Genomic DNA, 19,430 nt, shown 5'->3' on the forward strand with positions numbered 1-19,430 from the left:
GATCACCCTGGATTACCTGTTAGGGCCCTAAATCCAGTCACAGTTGTCCTTATAAGAATAAAACAGGACTTCCCTGGTGGTCCGATGGTTAAGAATCTGCCTGCCAATGCAGGGGACACAGGTTTGATCCCTGGTCCAGGAAGATCCCACATGCACACCACAACTAGTGGGCCCCACTCTCTAGAGCCCACACTTCTCAACAAGAGAAGCCCACCACAATGAGAAGCCCACACACCAAAACTAGAGAGTGGCCCCTGCTCTCTGCCAACTCGAGAAAGCCCGCACGCAGCAGTGAAGACCCAGCGCAGAAAGAAAGGAAGAGGCAGGGGGAGATTCGACCGAAGAGGAGGACACTTAGAGACTCACATGGAGAAGGGGGTGTGAAGGCCAAGGCAGAGCCTGGAGTGACGCAGCTACAACCTGGGAATGCCAAGGAAAACTGGAATCAAAATCTAGGTGAGAGGCATGAAACCCAGCCTCTCTCAGAGCCTCCAGAAAGAATGAACTCTATCAATACCTTGATTTCAGAGTTTCGGTCTCCACATCTGTGACAGAATTTATGTCTGTTGATTTAATCACCTAGTTTGAGATGATTTATTATGGCAGCCCCAGGAAATTAATACAGCAGGGAAGGGGGGCAGAGAAGCAGGTTGGGGGTTTCAGGAGTCCTGGGAAATGTCACTCATCTTTGTGTAACAGCGGTCACAAAACCTGTGTTAGTGGCACTTTCCCGGGAGGGTATCTGAGGGGGACAAGGCAACCCCTGGCTTCTGAGGATGTCAAATCCGCAGGATGGAGGAGCCATGAATACAAGGCCCCACCCAGCTCACCCCATCTGCTTGATCATCAGGCAGGGCTCCCACCAGCAGGCCTCATCACCTGTTAAAGATTCTCTATCCAGAGCTGTGGCCCTGTCCACCCACCTAAGGTCCCTCCACACTTGACCTTCTTTCGTTATCCATGAGCTCCCCAAAAGAGACAAGCACACTTCTTCTCCAGCAAGTTTCTCAGAGCTCATTTGCATCGAGACATAGAGTAGTTCAGGAGGAAGGACGCTAGCTTTGGCGTCAAACAGATCTGACTTTTAATCCTAGGATGATTTGGGGTACCTAGTGATTAGGACTCTCTGAGCCTCAGTTTTCTCATCTGTAAAATGGAGTAACGAGGATAGTTAGAAACAGCACAGGTAGGGACATCCCTGGTGGTCCAGTGGTTAAGAATCCACCTTCCAATGCAGGAGACACAGGTATGATCCCTGCTCGGAGACCCAAGATCCCACATGCCCCAGGGCAGCTGAGCTCTAGTGCCACAACTAAAGAAGCCTGTGTGCCCCAACGAAAGAGACCACATGATGAAACAAAGACCTCCCACGTGCTCCAACTAAGACCCACGGCAGCCAAATAAATACGAAATAGCACAGGTAAAACGCCTGGTCTATGATGTGCTACACAACAGGAGCACGATAAACGGGAGCAATTATCATCATTCTTTAGACGAATAACAACGTTTTTCTGGAACACTGGCCTGAGCCTACCCTGTCCTTACTGCTGGGGTAGGACACTAAGAGATCAGCAACCGGGGGGCTGTCCTCCAGGGCCCTCACTCAGCCGAGAGTTACTGAGTACCTGCTGTGGTCCCTCTTCTTACTCACCTTACTCCTTACTCACCTCCCTCACTTACCTCACCTCCATATTCCTCACTCGCCAGTCACTAGCCATGATCTCAGCCCTCTATGTGCCTCCCATAGGCATGCAATTCATGTTTGTTTTGTATATAAAGAATAAATGGTATTGAGTGAGTCACCCAACCTCTTGAAATGTCAATTTTCTCATCTAATGGGGCTCACAGGATGTACCCACCCTGCTGCCTCACAGGCAATTGTAAAAACCAAATAGAAACAGCAGCCACAGAAGGCCACAGAGGCACAGCCCATACAAAACCCCAAACTGCACCTCAAAGGCTGTCCCATCTTCTGCAAGGTGGGCTCTGCTGGGCCCAGGACAGTCTTGGGATGCTCACATCTCCCTGTGCCCAGAAAGCCTGCATTCCAGCAGCGTGACAGGTCCGCATCATAAACTGGGTGCAAATCTCCCTGCCTTTCCTGCTCTGGAGTCAGAAAACCTGGGCTCAACTTCTGATGCTGCCTCTTCCTAGATGTGCGACCAGGTCACTGAACCTCTCTGAGCCTCTTTTTTCTCTTCTGTAAAATAGGGTTAATTGCTCCTGCCTATCTAGAAATGTAGCCACAAGAATAGAATGAGATAATGTATGTGAATGTGCTTCATAAACTATAAAGTCCTATACAAATGAAGGTGATTATTACGATTATCACTTTATGTCAAAAAACAGACACTCGACTTCCCAGGTGTTCCAGTAGTTAAGAATCCTCCTGCCAATGCAGACACAGGTTTGATCCCTGATTCAGGCAGATTCACATGCCACAAGGCAGTTAAGCCTGTTAGCCACAACTACTGAGCCAGCGCTCCAGAGCCCATGGGCCACGACTACTGAAGACCCTGTGCCTAGAGCCCATGCTCTGCAACAAGAGAAACCACAATGAGAAGCCTGTGCACCGCAGCTAGAGAGGAGCCCCAGCCACCACAACCAGAGAAAGCCCACATGCAGAAACAAAGACCCAGCATGCCCCCCCAAAACAAAAAACAGACACATTAGTGTGAGCCTCAGAGGAACCCAGACTCTTGAGCCAGGAGAATACAGATGCCTCTGCTCCTTTCAAATTTGGTAACTCTGAAGCCTTCTCCATCAAATTTAAAAATCCTATATGGCTATCCCAGGAAACCAAATATATTCTAGCCACAACTCTGGAGAACCACAAAATAAGCCATTCTATTACGGGTGCTGCTAGGCTTCATTCAACTCAGCTGCTTGGGCTGAAAACCCAGTTTTTTAAAAACACCACATACCACCACAATTCAGCCCCTCCCCCAAAAATCACATATCCTTTCTCCTAAGAAAATAAAATAAGTGTGAGTGCGCGTGTACTCAGTAACTCAGTCGCGCCCGAATCTGCACTCCATGAACTGTAGCCCGCCAGTCTCCTCTCTCCATGGGGTTTTCCAGACAAGAATACTGGAGCGAGTTGCCATTTCCTCCTCCAGGAGATCTCCACCAGGGATTGAACCCGTGTCTCCTGTGCCTCCGTGTGGCAGGAGGATTCTTTACCACTGAGCCACCTGAGGAGCCCAAAATAAGTGGAAAACAGTTTTAACCAATGAACTCCAACTCTGAGGGATTCACTGTCGGAAAGCAGGCCTTCCTGGGTAAAGGTGGTAGACAAAACATTCTCCAGTTAGTCTGAAGGTAGAGAGATTACCAAGAGAGGTGGGTGAAGAAGTGAGGCTTCTGGCCAGTCCCAAGGACTCTGAGGACCTCTCTGAGTCCAAAGACTGATTGCTCAGACTCAGAAATTAGCTCTACCAAGCCAGCTACAAAGTCAAACCCCCACGATACTCTTCTACTGGTTGTTTTAATTAATCAGGGACAAAGGAGGCCAACAGACCAGTTTCTCCTCCCCCAGAGGTTCTGATACTGCAGCCCCCAACTCTAACTGCCTCCCCCAACAAATGACCTCTGCCATCACACAAGCAATGATGAGGATGAAGGGATCATTGGACTGGTCAGAAGGACCCTCAAAAAAAGCTCAACTGTCCCATGGTTCCTGTGGCCCCAGTGCCCCCACTGGGTCGCCCCAGTGCGAGGAGGGCAGATGCACCCACACCTGGGGACAGGACTCACATCAGGATCCTACATGTAGTTATTAGGTAGGTTTAGTCACTCAATCTTGCTCAGGCTTATCCGACTCTTGCAGCCCCATGAACTGCAGCCCACCAGGCTCCTCTGTCCATGAGATTTCCCAGGCAAGAATATGGGAGTGGGTTGCCATTTCCTTCTCCAGGGGATCTTCCCAACCCAGGGGTCGAACCCAGGTCTCCTGCATTGCAGGCAGACTCTTTACTGACTGAGCCACCAGGGAAGCTCCATGTAGTTACTGGCTAATCCTCTCCACTTGGGGTTGCCTCCTCCTCCAAAGACCCTCAGTCCTGAATGGAGACTGCATGCACGCACCTTGCTGTTAGCTTAGGCTCTCTTTGCAGGTGTCTGTTCTCCAGTGTAAAACCCTAAACTGCTTGAGAGGCAGCCTGGCAGGGTGGGAAGAGCACATGCTTCGCAGCCAGGCAGATGTGGGTGTGAAAACAGTCTGCTGGGCTCTGCAGTTTTTGTTTGTTTGTTTTTTAATAATTTTATTTATTTATTTATTTATTTTTGGCTGCACTGAGTCTTTGTTGCTGCACCGGGGCCTTCTCCAGTTGCAACAAGTGGAGGGAGGCTACTTTCTAGCCATGGTGTGTGTGCTTCTCACTGCAGTGTCTTCTCTTATTGCAGAGCACGGGTTCTAGGGCGCACAGGCTTCAGTAGTTGCAGCACATGGACTCAGTAGTTGTGGCTCACAGGCTCTAGAGCACAGACTCAGCAGTTGTGGCTCATGGACTTAGTTCCCTCATAGCATGTAGGATCTTCCCAGACCAGGGATCACACCTATGTTCCCCGCATTGGCAAGCAGGTTCTTAACCACTGGACCACTAGGGAAGTCTGCTCTGAAGTTGTGGGTGTCACCTCTCACCTCCCTGCTTTCCTCATCCCCAAGAGGTAGCTAATGCCCAGCACACAAAGTTTTGTAAGGATTAGTAATAACATTCGGACGGTTCCTGGGGTAGAGTTGGTGCTTAATCAGTGATAATTACTGTCATAATGGCACTCCCACCTGTGCCCTCCAAATTCTAAGGCCTGGGCCCTCCTCCATACCCGGCTCCTGCGACCTTATAAGAACCACTGGAACCACTTACCAGACTGCCCTATTCTCAGACCTGCCCAGATCTGGGCCAAGGCAGGCCTGGTCACTGCAGGGTATAGGACTGACCAACAGAAAGCGCTCAGAGCAGTAAGTGTTTGTTGACACAGAAAAAAAAAAAAAAAATCCTGCTCTCTCAAGTGATTGGAATTTTTTCCCACCACATTCCACTTTCATGGGTACAATCAATAAGTAAACACACTTAGATCAGGGTTTATTCTGAAGATAAACTTCTCTCATATGGACTTCTCTCATTTTTTGATAGCTACGTTACCTTACAACACCCAGCAGGCAAAACACAAAGATCTGAGGTACTTAGATGATTCTGAAAGTGACTTCTGACTCTTCAAAGAAGGGCATTTTATTCCTCTAAGACACTGTCTTTTTCTGATTATAAAAGCAATGTGATCATTGGACAGTGTGAAAAACAGGAAGGGAAAAAAACACATACCAAAAAAAATCAAATTATTGGCAATTTCACCATCTCTAGAGAATGTCACAGTGAATGTTTTGATGTATTTCCTTCCAGTCTTTTTTCTGTATGCTTCAAGAATGTATGCATCCATTCATTTAAAAATGAACCGTGAGTAAGCAGGGACAGCAGCTGTGAATCAGCCGCGAAACCTCCCTCCTCCTGTTGTCGGCTCTCCCCACCCCTAAACAACTTATTTGTCAGTGATACACCCACACATTGTGTAAATGCATCTTGTCTTATCAGTGCTTGTTGAACTTCTACCCTTGGAGTGAGTTAACACTGTCATCTCTGCTTTCCATTTTTGTGCCACAGAGTCAATATTTACTAGCTGTGTTGCTAAAACAGGCCCTGGGTACGGCCTCAATGCCAAGCGTCCCTGTCTAATCTCTGCAGCAGCAGCCTCAGTGGCACCACAGGCTTTACTGTGTCCAGGGCCATGGCACTTGGTGAGTGACTCCTTCCCTGTTGAGCAGGTGGCCTCTGACCCAGCAAGGATGCCTCACTTACTCATAAAGTCACAGGAGGCTAGTGCTGGAAGGCACTTAAACATTAGAGATGGGGAAACTGAGATGCCCTGGGGAGGGAAAGGATTTGCCTAATCACTTACAGCTTTAGAACCAAACCCAGGATGCCTTCACTCCTATACCAGCTCTCTTTGCACGGTCTCATCAAATGCATCAACATGGAGAAAGAGCTGCAGTGGCAGTGGGGGACAGAACCCATTTCATCAGGACCGGAAATTGGGCCAGTGCTGCTCTATGATGGTCTGTTTCACAGAGGAGTCTTCCCAGGACTGACCTGGTCTCTTACAAAGATGATTCAGGTGATCCTATGGCAGCATCAATTCTCTTGCCATTTGCTGCAATTCATTCATTCATTCATCTATTCATATGACAACATTTTATGGTGCCCAGTTTTGAGAAGGTATTACTTGTTTCACCAAAGCAGTTTCATTGGCCCACATTTTCTGGAAGGATCTCTTAGCAGTTATCAAGAGACATACTAAACAACAAGGTCAGGTCCTACTGTATAACACGGGGAACTATATTCAATACCTTGCCTTGTAATAAATCACAAAGATTGTCCAACAGAATGGAATTCTCCAGACAAGAATACTGGAGTGGATAGCCATTCTTTTCTCCAGGAGATCTTTCCAACCCAGAGATAAAACCCAGGTCTCCTGCATTGCAGGCAGATTCTTTACTGTCTGAACCACCATGGATTCCATGGACAGCGGAGCCTGGTGGGCTACAGCCCACGGCGCTGCAAAGGGTCAGACACAGTTGAGAACGTTCACTTTCAATAAGCCATAATGGAAAAGAATACATATATATATATATGGGGGGTGGGGGCGGGCTTCCCTGGAGGCTCAGTTGGTAAAGAACCCGCCTGCAATGCAGGGGACTGCCTACAATACTGGAGATCCAGGTTCGATCCCTGGTTTGGGAACCCAGAGAAGGAAACGGCAACCCAGTCCAGTATTCTTGCCTAGAAAACCCCATGCATAGAGGAGCCTGGCAGGCTACACTACACAGGGTTGCAAAGAGTTGGACACAAGTAAATATCTAAACCACTACCACATGTGTGTGTACAACTGAATCACTTTGCTGTACAGAAAAGCTAATACAACATTATATATCAACTATGCTTTAAAAATAGAGACTTGTCAGGTAGCCTCAAAGAACTCTGAGGCTTAAAAGAAATTAACTATAGGAAGGAAATGTAGGAGAACTATGGTTTGGGGGTAGATTGCTGACAGCAGGCCTCTGAAGGAAGTCCCTGTTCTTAAGAGCACCTCAGACACTAACAAGAAGAAGTCGAAAGCAAAAGTGTGATATCAAATGCTTGGAGTGTTTCTGTGGAGTAACAGAAAGAGGAAGTCCTGGGAGCAAGGAGATCTGTATTCACATTCCACTTGCACCACCAAAACGCTGCATGGCCCAGAAAGGGTAAGTAGCTCATCCAAAGTCAAACAGCAAATGGTGGGTAAAGTGGGGCTTGAATCCAGTGCTTTGCTCTAAGTCCATGGCTGATGGCTCAGATGTCACAGATGGATCTTTGCATTTCTCTCATCCTCAGTCTCAAGAAAGAAACAAGCACAACTTGGAACGTCCACAGCAGCTCCTCAGCTGAGATCGGTTGCTGCTCCCAAGGGGAAACGCTGGCATCTGCTCTCTCTGGGCCTAGATACCCTGCTGGGGGTCGCAGGACCAGGCTCAGACACTTCCCGGAGAGGCAGCAGCAGGACAGAAGCCACAGGTTAACACCAGTGCAGGAGGACGCTGTAATGTGCAGCGACTCTAGCACACAAGAGGGGAGAACAAACGCGCTTTCTGTACAGCTGCTGGGATGTCAACCAGCTCTGCACACTTGCCCTATTCCCCTCCCCCGCCCCCCCCCCCCAGGCAAGAAAACAAAGAAGGTCCTATGAACAGGGCTGTGATGAAAATAATGCCGCTGCATTTCTACCTTCTTCTGGGCTTGGAAACACAAACTCAAGCCCTCGAGGGCTCAGTGCTGGCTGAGTACAGTCTATGGTTACACCAGCCCCTATGTTTGTTGAGTGTCTGCTATGGATCCAGCTCTAGGCTAGAGGTGGTGGGAACACTAAGAAGGATAAACCTTGCCCTCTGTCTAAAGGCGGCTCTCAGCCTGGCTCAGAATACAGAATGAACCTCCAGAAAACTTTCTACTTCAGAACAATTATGTACGGGGCAGTAATGGACGAAGTCAGCCACACCCTTCAGTTTCATCTTTCAGCCACTTATCCCTGACTCTGTATCAGACAACTACAGGAAAGATGTGGCTTAGACACTGGCCTCAAAGCTCTTACCTTGCAAGGAGGAAACTAAGGTGGCGACAAAAATGGAAACTAAACACATTAGAGACAAACACCATCTCCTCGCACTGTGACCAATACCAATGACTAGTAAAACTTTAATGGTCAGCTTAGACTTTTGTCCATCCCCTGCTTGTTACTCTGGGCTTGCCCACTGCTTCCCTATACCCACCTCCACAAACACAACTTTCATTTTCCTGTCTATTCTGGGTGGCTCGAGTCCACACTCACTGCTCAGCCTATTCAAATCCCACCCACTCTTCACTAAGCTCCCACCTCCTGAAATCTTTCCTGGCTGTTCCAGCCCACGGAGGCAGCCACGTTCCGAATCAGTATCATGTGGATTGTCTGCAAGTTCTTTTCACTGCACTGTGTTCTGACAGCTCTTGAATTGCTGCCAAGGAAGATATTCTCATGGGCTGTTTTGTTTGTTTGTGTGCCTCCACAACCTCTCTATAAGTTCCTAGAAAGTATAACCTATATCTTTGCACTCACTCCCCCTCCACCCTTCCCTATGCCCATCAAAGCACCTTCTACCCAAGAGATGTTTTAATGGGTATTTCATAGAAACATGGCATTTTCTAGTTGAGGAGGGGTGGAAATGGGACTAGGGGGCTAGAGAAGAAGAGAAATTTGATTAATGTCACAGTGCGAAACCAGAATAGAGACCCTGGGAGCCAGGTGAAACTAGAACTCATTCGAACATTTACTGGGCACCTACTATATGCCTATCCCTGGGTAAGACACTACGAGATGAAACAGAATGACCTCCAGAGCCTATGATCAGAAAGTTCACTGGACTGCAAGTGGCCTTACGGTAGCTTTTGGTTAAGGGGTGGTGCCAAAGAGGATGGAAGCACACTCACAGGCAAATAATGGCAACTAGAGAATCCATAACATACTGTAGGAATATAGAACAAGCGCACCCAACCTTGCCTGCTGTCCACATGCCTGTAGCAGTCAGGATAGGTTTCTGGAAGGAAGCAGAACTTGGGCATGGGTGGAAGTGGAGCAGGGCTCCATATACGGGTGAGATACAGATGACACAGGGAAGGCATGCCAAAAGGTGGTCACTGCAACAGAAAGTGAACCTAGAAGCCAGAGGGGAATTAGCTTGTGGAACCACTGCATCTTCCATTCCCTCCACAACCTATATCAAGCCTCAGACAGGGGTCCTTCAATTGGCTTTCAGCTGATATACCACTGGCCCAGGCAGACAGAGCTTTTTACCCAGCCATCTCCATAGCTTACTATGTTCCTCAAGTACCATTCTCAAAGAAATGATCTTTTATTTTCTTCAAACTTTAAACTTTTAATTTTGTATTGGGAAAAAGCCAATTAATGGGCTTCCCTGGTGGTTCAGCTGATAAAGAATCTGCCTGTAATGCGGGAGACCTGGGTTTGATCCCTGGGTTGGGAAGATCCCCTGGAGAAGGAAATGGCTACCCACTCTAGTATTCTGGCCTGGAAAATTCCATGGACTGTTTAGTCCATGGTGTCGCAAAGAGTTGGACACGACTGAGCAACTTTAACTTTCACTTTTCACATAGCCAATTAACAATGTTGTGATACTTTCAGGTGAATAGTGAAGGGACTCAGCCATCTATATAGACGAACCCATTCTTCCCCAAACCCCTCTTTCATCCAGGCTGCCACATAACATTGAGCAGAGTTCCCTGTTCTACACAGTAGGTCCTTGTTTGTTATCCATTTTGGGTATGGCAGCATGTACATGACCTTCCCAAACTCCCTAACGATCCCTTCCCCTCCAGACACCATAAGTTCGTTTTCTAGTCTGTGAGTCTTTTTCTGTTTTGTAAGTTGAAAGAAGTGATCTTGGATCCAGGTGTACGGTCTACACAAATTGGGACACTTCAAGAAATATGGATTGACAGAGCCCCACCCCAGACCTTCTAGATCTGAATCCCTGGCATGTACACATGTGTGCTTGTTTTAAACCTCCTCTGTGATTCAGACGTACTGCCCAAGATGACAATGATGGTGCTACATACTTCAGTCATAATCTCATTCAATCCTCTAGAGTCAGGAGAGATCGAAGTTCAAATTCTGGGTGATAAGGCAGGTGGTATGTTCTCTACTTGAGAGATGAGAGAACCAAGGCTCAGAGAGGTAAAGCCACTTGCCCAAGGTCACACAGGCAGTGAATAGTAAAACTGGGACTTGTACCCAGGTTTAACTTCGGAGTCTGAGAGACAATTTTTTTTTTAAATTTTCTTTGGGGGTTGGGGGTGGTGGAGGGGGCATGCTACTGCACGGCATGTGGGATCATAGTTCCTCAACCAGGGATCAAATCCACACCCCCTGCATTGGAAGTCCGAGTTTTAATCACTGACTTCCAAGGAAGTCCCCCAAGAAACAAATTTTTGACTGTGCATTGGAGGGGGGTGGTTCAGCTGCCCTGGAGATGGTCCAACCACAGGCCCTCCTGGAAGGTAACAGCACAGAAAACCAGGGGCATTGGGGTTGGAGGGGAGGGTGGAGCCAAACCGGCTTGGCCAGGGCCTCAGCATGCTTCCTGACAGCAGGGAGCTGAAATCTCAGAGACATGTGTGGACCCCAGGAAGGCTCTTTCATCAGGGCTCAGCTGAGACATCAGAAAGAAGTTCATAATCGCAAACTCTGGAAACACTGCTGACTTAGCTGAGTCCAAAGGTGTGTTCTACAATCTCTTTACAAAATCTTTTCAAGATTGCTACCTAGACCTGTGTTTACAAGGCCCTGTGCACACACAGCCTTACCTCCACTCCAACTGGCCTCCCTGCTCTCAAGAGGAGGGGCTGGGTCTTTGTGCCTCTGTTTCCTTTTCTGTAAAATGCGGACAGTGACCTGCCCACCTGCCCACCTACCCCAACGTGGAGGCTCATGATCAAATGATGTAACAGAGGAGAAGCTGCCTGACCCAGCTCCTCCCTATGAGCTCTTCAAAACAAGACCACTGGGCTTCTAGCATCATCCTGCCCATATCTGCAACCATTTGCTGCGTACTTCCCACATGTCAGGATATGCCCCTTATATCTCTGCCAGGGAACAGGAAAAGTGTCATTCTGAAAGCTGCTCAGAACTGTTATCCATAATAAGGAAGACAAAAGACTCCATCATGGGGAGGGGTTTGGTCAGAGATGGTTTTTTGTATGGGAAGAACTTTAAAGGGTCTTTGATTCTAGAAAAGAGATGCCCAGGGCCCTTTCAGGGAGAGGTTGTAACAAGAATCTAAACTTCCTACATGTGAAAGAATAGGGGGTCTCTTTTAAGGGGTAAGTATAAAGGACAGTAGCAGATTTGGGGCTGAGGTCCTGGAAGACCCCAGCACCGTGGCAGAGGTCAGGAGTCAGAGGAGCAGAGGTGACTGTTACCCCTCTTTTAAGGTGTTTCCTTCTCTGTGCAGAAATGCCTCTCACTACCCCCACACCTTCCATGAAACTCGGTTTACCCGGCAACCAGCCTCAGGGACAAGGCAGGCCCTTGGAAACGGACCTGAGTCCATGCCTGAGAGGGTCACAGAGGAAGTGCTGGTTTGTCTTGAAGGAGGAAGAGGTCCATGAGTCCAAGGTTCTGAGGCATCAAGGAGGGTGTGGGCACTCCCTGGAGAAACCCAGAAATGCTGGGTCAGGAACAGGATTTCCTGTTGCCCTGGAATGGAATGCTCATTATTCTTATTTGGACAGTAAAAGAGAAGATCCCAGGAGGCTGGAAAACAACCCCGTGAAACAGGGACCATCTCAGGATAAAGAATGGAGCCCAGCAGAGTGAAGCTGCCCGAGGTCCAGCGGGCCACAGCAGCAGAGCCAGGCTCACACCTGGGCCCGGGGGCTAGGGCTCGTCAGCCTCCTGCTCCAAGCCTGTCCTCCTACTGGGGCCCTCCGCTGCCTCTCAGCCACACTTCTTGCCCCTGCCCTGTCTCCTCCAAAAGACCAGTAGGAGTGACTTCCCTGGTGGTCCAGTGGCTAAGACTCCATGCTCCCAATGCACAGGGCCTGGGTTCGATCCCTGGTCAGAAAATTAGATCCCACAGGCTGCATGCCACAACTAAGAACCCAGGGCAGCCAAATAAATAAAAATAAATAAACAAATAACAGGTAGGAGCAATTCCTCCTAGAACCAGACTGCAAACCCTCAGCAGCCAAGTTCTCCTCTTTAGTTGGCAGGCCCTGTGCCCAGGCTGACAAATGAGCCTCACCCCCGAGAGGGGAGGATAATTCATCACCCTCTGGGCCCTGTGGCCAGGCCACCAGGGGCCAGCACCTCAGGTTTCAAGAATACGGTTTTGAGGCTTAGATGCTGGCAGCAGGGGATGGGGTTGGGCGGGGAAGCAGGGCCAGCCATGGACATGGATGAAGCAGTGAGCACTGGGCTCTCAGCAGATTCCACTGTAAACCAGCAGAAGCGCGAAACAACAGTATCCACCTCCTCCCCTGTTCTCTGCAGGGGACCCGAGAGTCACAGGCAAAAAGAAAACCCTAGGCAACTTGGTGCCTCACAGAGAGCACTGAACCAGAAGTCAGAAGTCATGGGTTTGAATCCCAGATCTGACGCTTCCCTCGGCAGGTTAGTTAGGTTCTCCAACCTTCAGTTTCCTCATCTGCAAAATGGGAGAAACACCTACCGCCCTGTAGGGCTGCAAGAGGATTAAATTAGGTAATGTCCCATGAGCAGAGCAGGACCTGCTCTAGAGCGGATGCGCGGTCCCCAGTACCCTGAGCTCTCTTCCCTTCTTCCGCCCCAGCACCTCCTGCAGACAGGACAGAACAGCACTCCTGGATGTGGACAGTGGTTCTGAAACCGGGCTTCTGGGAGGCTCCTCTCAGGCTGTGAGACAGAGGGCAGGGAAGGAAGGCAGGCGGACCTCTGTTCTCCTCTTCTTCCTCCTCTCCGGTAACTGCACCTTCACTTTGATGTGTTTCTATTCTGTCCTCCACCCCAGAAGAAGCCACTTTTTAAAAGTTTCGCTGCTTAAAAAGTAAGCAACACTGGAATAGGTCAGGAGCAGACATACTTTTCCCACAAGGGGCCTGACTATAAATATTTTAGGCATTGAGGGCCAAGAGTGAAAATCAAGGATATTATATAACAAAGGACAAAATGAAATTTCCATAAAATTTAAATTAATCAAGCTCAAAATATGGTAAGAATTGAGTTTATACTATTTTGTTTTGTTTTCTACATAGGTCTTCCAATGAGAAGAATGAAAATTGGTGGGGAGGGTGGATAACATTTTGTTTAATTGGGGTCCAATGTTAGCATTCAAACAACAAATTTATTGGAACTGCTCATCTGTAAAACCCATTCTTAGCATCAGGGCCCCTCAAAATAGGTGGCAAACTGGATTTGACTGTAGGGCTGTCCTAGCCATTCACCCCCTGGACTACACAAGGTAGGAACCCTTCAGGGTACAGCTGGGCTCTAACGCCTGGCTGAAGACTGCTCTGGGGGCTGGAGGAATCTCCACAAGAGAGACTCCCAAGGCTGCTGCAACTTCTCTGTGGCAGGCCCTCACATGACCTCTCACCTGCACTACCAGAGCCCTGGGGCATTACTGACCTGATGGTTATCTGAGGCCCTAACTCCTACCACCGGCCTTGGCTCTTACCCCTCAACTTGATCTCCCCAGCAACAGAGAGTACAGGGAAACCAAACTCTCTCCTTTGCCCTCAAAACACACCTCTCCCCAAGCACTGCCTCTCCCAACAGCAACTCTCAGAAAGCTTTCTTACAGAATCATTGCAGCCGGCTTCTAAAAGTAGAGACAGGGACTTCCCTGGTGGTCCAGCAGCTAAGACTTCATGCTCCCAATGCAGGGGGCCCAGGTTCGATCCCTGCTCAGGGAACTTGATCCCACATGGTGCAACTGAAAGATTCCACATGCTGCAACTAAGACCTGGTGCAGCTAGTTAGCTAGCTAGCTAAATAAGTAAGTAAACAAATAAATAAATGTGGAGACAAAGAAGAGACACCCTTTGCTGGAGTTCTGGGGCCCCCCAAACACCTTGAATCCCCTCTACTTCTGGGGGAAGGAAGGCAACACCATCGGCCTCCAGGGGAGACTTCTGTCTCTAGCCCTGACGGGGCCTATTTTCGTCACTTTTAAAATAGGAATGATTACATTTGCCTTGCCCACCTTGTGTTGCTATCAGAACACTAAATTATCTATGAAAATGAAATAGAAACACCATGAAAAAAGTTAAAGTAGCAAAGAGAACAAGATCTGGCATGAAGGGAAAAGCACAGAAGACTTCAACCACTTTAAATTCCTCCACAGTGAAAACATTAAGTATCTTCACAAAACCCTTAAGCTACCAAAAATATCCCGAAACAATGAAAGAGTACTGGCAAAGCCAGAAGGAAATATGCTGGTGACCTAGTAAACAGGTTCAGTATTTCTAGTTTTTACCACTATCAATCAGTCACAACCTTTGACCTGGTATTCTACCCCTGGGAATGGGCTTGGCAGAAATAATGCAGAGAGAGGAAATTCAACAAATACATTCATAGAAACACTTATTTTTAGTTATGAGAAACAATAGGGTGAGTTAAGTAAATGGGGAATGTTTATATAGCAGATTAATATGAAGTTAGTGAAAACATGTGGACTGTATCTATTTGTTCTAAAGGGTCAGTATTCTTCAAAATTATCTTGTCATAAAAGTCAAAGCAAAGCTGAGGAACTGTTCCAGATTAAAGAGGCTACAGTGATATGACAAGGAGATGCAATACATGATTGCCGCTGGATCTTATTCTACAGGGAGAAAAACTGCTCTAAATGGAAAAACTGACAAAATTGGAACAAGGATGATTGTTTAGAGAAAAACATTATATTGGAGTGAAATGTTCTGAACTTGAAAGCTGTAATATGGTCATGAAAGAGAAGGCCCATATCCTTTGGAGATGCATAATGAAGGATAAAAGGTAAAGAGGTATAATGCCTGCATTCAATTCTCAAATGGCTCAGAAACAACAGGCGGGTAGGTAGACAGACAAAAAGGAAGAAGGGAAGAAGGAAAGGAGGCAGGAAGGAAGGAGAATGAGGGGAAAGGAACAGGATGAGGAGTAGAGAGTAGGGGGAGAAAGGAGAGGGCAAGAGAGGAGGTAACAAAATGTTAAAAGCTGGTGTGTGGATAAAGGATATATGGGAGTTCAGTTATTCTGCAAATGTTTCTATCAAAGTTGAAATTATTTCAAAACAAAGAAATTTTTAGGCTATATGGACTCTGGATACATGGAAAGGTATCTATAAATCAATGTGGAGTCAAAAAACAACGCAACACAAGATGTACATTCTGACGATAAATAAGCAGAAAGGAAAGCACATCCTGTAGATAACAGGTATATGATGGCTTCAGTTATCTCCACACAGAACCTCCCACCAGCTCTCACAGCTTTCCCATGCAAACCAGCTCAGTGAGCGCACCCCCTCCACGTGCTAGCTTCTGAGTGAAGCCCAAGCAATGCAGCCACTTTGTTTGAGTGGCTTTGTGCTTTGTTTGCCTGACAATGAGTGATAAAGGCACCTCCCTCTCTCCTCCAGGGCCCCTGTCATCCAGGGCCCCTGCAGTTGCCTATCCTCCTGGCAGCCGCAGCCCTTCAACCCTCTCCACGTGCCTTCCTGCCCAAGCCTGGACCTGCTGCCTCTCAGTACTTGGCAGAGCCCTGACCTCGAGGTGGTTACACGTCATCTCCAGAATGAGACCATGCAGAGCCGCCCCACTTAAGGTGACAGCTTCCTCCACTGAACACTTGGCACAAGGTTGGGGTCCCTCTTGGGTTCCCTGTTGGGGAACAGCTCATAGTCTGTTCCAACCTTTCGTTTTGCTTTTTAATTTCTTTTTTAATATTTATTTATTTGGCTGCACCAGGTCTTAGTTATGGCATGTGGAATCTTTGGGCTTCCAGGGTGGCTCAGCTGTAAAGAACCTGCCTGCAATGCAGGAGATGCATGAGATGCAGGTTCAATCCCTGGGCTGGGAAGATCCCCTTGAGGAGAAGATGGCAACCCACTCTAGTATTCTTGCCTGGAGAGTTGCATGGACAGAGGAGCCTGGTGGGACACTGTCCATAGGGTCACACAGAGTCAGGCATGACTGAAGTGACCGAGCACACATGCACGCCCATGGGATCTTTAGTTGCAGCATGTGGAATCTTTCAGTTGCAGCACATGGGATCTAGTTCCCTGACGAGGGATCGAATCTGAGCCCCCTGCATTGGGAATGTGGAGTGTTAGCCACTGGACCACCAGGTAACTCCCATTTCATTAGCTTTTCCCTGTGCCCCCTAATTTCTTATGGGGCATGGACTGAGCCCTGTCTCCACTACCCATCACAGTGCCCAGCACACAATGGGTATCTGGGGAGAATCTTTGGACTATGACAATGACCTACAGTACAGATGTGCACATACTCATCCACACACACTCACTCATCTTTTGGAAACCACTGGCTTGTTATGGCCTAAAAGATTTCCTTGCCACTAACCAAGCTGAAAGTTTCCTGGGCCCAACACAGCATGCTCAGTGTGAGCAGTAAGAAAGTTTTTTGGCATGAGTGACCAGTTGCCACTGTAAAAGTTCTCTGAGCCTCAGTTTTCACATCTGTAAAGTGGGAGTGTGATCCAGTTCATATTGTTCTGGAAGATGAGAAGTACTTGGCACAGAAACTGACATGAGGGCATTAGACTCTTAACTTAGGTTGGTCTCTTTCACTTTCCTAGCAGAAGGAAATCTAAGCATGTGTGTGATCAGAGGCACCAGAACCCCATGCCAGGACTTTAGACAGGGCTCCAGCCAGAGAAATTTCTGGCTTTTATTTCTGACTTTCTCTCAGATTTGCTGTGCTGCATGAAGTGGAATTTGCCACTTGGCTTCTCCTTGATGAAGTAGCTCGTCTGTATTTCTTGAGCCAATTACCTAACATTTTGGAGGCTGAACTTCTTCATCTGTCAAATGGGAATAGGAACTACCTTACAAGGTGCTATGAGGGTTAAATACAACAACATGTATCCACTACTATATATAACATAGATAAACAACAAGGTCCTATTGCATAGCACAGAGAGCTAGATTCAATACCTTATAATAACCTACAGTGGAAAGAACCTGAAAAAGAATATGTTTATCGCAAAGAGTCAGACACGACCGCACGACTAAGCGCACCACGGCATATATACTTCATGCTGTAGCACAGTACTTTCTGATCCTTTGAATCTGACTTTTACAGGTATCTCGTATAAGTAGAATCAAACAGTATTTGAGACACCATCTGATCTTGACCTTGAAGGAAAAGTTTAATTTTCCCTCCAAGAGGGAGGGAAGGCCAAGAGCAGAGAGACGTCACAGAAGATGTGGGGCCTTCTGGCCTCCGCACGGTACTGTCGGGGCGCTCAGAATAGGAGAGCAGGTGTGGCCCGGCCTTCGGAGCTGACAGCTCAGTTCAAACACGTGACAGATAGGCCTAATCTCCTCTCTGGGACCCCGGGGCCTGAGCTGCTCCAGCTCCCCTTGGTCTCCGCAACCCGCCCCCAGGAGCTTAGCACTTGGGGGAATGTTAACTCTGGGCCTCAAGCAGACACAAGAGAGGAGAGGATGTGTGGGCGTGAGAAATAGCCAGGGACAGATTAGAAGGTAAGACCCAGAAATAAAAATAGTTACTGGTTAAGGCTGCTAATTTTGTATGGGCTTAAACCAGTCTCCTTAAATGTTTTATTGTTTTTAAAAAAAGCTTTCACCCAAAATAAATCTCATAGATCTATATACACTGTTATAAAAAGATACTCAATGTATTTCATTGAGAAAAGCAAGTTGTAGATTGTTCTGGTCGTATGACCCCATCCGGGTCAATATACACTTGCCTTACTTAAAGTTCAGAAAGACAACAGAGGACAATAACCATCAAAGTCTACCTGCAGATGTGAGACGTGGAGGGAGGGCAGATGGAGGTTTACTCTAACTTTTCACAACTTTATGACATATGCCATGCATCACTTCTACAATAAATTCTTTAAATTTGAAAAGATATAATAGGGACTTCCCCAGGGGTCCAATGGTTAATTTAAGACTTCACCTTTCAATGAGTGGGGTGAAATTTCCATCCCTGGTCAGGGAACTAAGATCCCACAGGCGTTGTGGCCAAAAAAACCAAAACGTAACAAAGAAGCAGCATTGTAACAAATTCAATAAGGATTTTTAAAAACAGTACACATCAAGAAAAAGAAATCTTTTGTAAAAAAAAAAGAGGAAATAATAAAAGCCCCTTTGCCTCTGAGTTCATCTTGGAAACCCTTTTCCCAAAGACAGAGACAGGTAAATCCAAATACCTAATTTTTTTTTTTTTTATAGTTTTATAGCTAGATTGTGCTTGAGAACCCAGCCTGGATATACCTGAGCTCTACGTATTTCCTGGAGGTTTTTCTTTCTCTCCTAAAAGAAGATGCCCTAGCTAAGATGCATGTGAGGTGGGTGATCTTAACCATAGAGGATCTCATCAGGAGACTCAAGTCCAGCACGCAGCTTTCCCAGGGAATTCCTCAGCCTGTTGACAAAGGATGAGGCTTCGGAGGAGTGGCTCCTTACGTAGCCAAAGGCTCCTGTCCCTATAAAAGGGGACCCTGCAGGCTAAATGCCTGGCAGCATGCCTGGCACACATGAGCCTCCTGTATATATCAGGGCTCTGGCCGCTCTCTTCACCAGGGGAGCCAGGGAGGGGATGATGGGATGAGTGGGGTACTGGGCAGGTAGGCGCCCTGAGAGAGGTGAGGGCTGTAGATAAAGGTTGAATTTATGTACATATACAGACGTTTTCCTCTGTTTTACTTAAACTAGCACAGTGGGACTGAAAATCTTCTTTCACCTCCTGCATTTCTGGCTCTGTGACTTTGGACAAATCACCTCCCCTCTCTGGGTCTCACTTTCCTTGTTTATAAAATGGAGATCTGGATTAAATTCTTGTTGAGGTTCAGTTCAACAGTAACATTTTATGATTTTATGTTCATGCAGTAATATTGGGTTGGCCAAAAAAGCTCATTTGGGTTTTTCTGTAACATCTTATGAAGAACCCAAAAGAACTTTTTGGCCAACTCAGTGCAATAAAGCAAGAAAAGTAATATCAACATAGAAAAGAAGAAACCATTGATCATTTTATGCTGCTTACATTAAATTATCTTGTACCACTAGACACACAGTAGTCATCACTGGCCCTGTCCACCAGTGCCCTTTCCCAGGGAACATTAATCCTTCCCAA

General features: G+C 47.3%; 1 long non-coding RNA gene across 1 annotated transcript in view; it reads right to left on the reverse strand.

The window, feature by feature from the left end:
* Positions 1-392: 392 nt before the first annotated feature.
* LOC122443504 overlaps positions 393-19,430 on the reverse strand; it is a 34,265-nt gene continuing 15,227 nt past the window's right edge. Inside the window, exon 3 of the long non-coding RNA XR_006270028.1 lies at positions 393-420. This is a non-coding gene — a long non-coding RNA (uncharacterized LOC122443504). The remainder of the gene's footprint in view (positions 421-19,430) is intronic.

This window comes from Cervus canadensis, chromosome 6, assembly GCF_019320065.1.
Source record: "Cervus canadensis isolate Bull #8, Minnesota chromosome 6, ASM1932006v1, whole genome shotgun sequence".
In the NCBI taxonomy this organism is placed as follows: domain Eukaryota; kingdom Metazoa; phylum Chordata; class Mammalia; order Artiodactyla; family Cervidae; genus Cervus; species Cervus canadensis.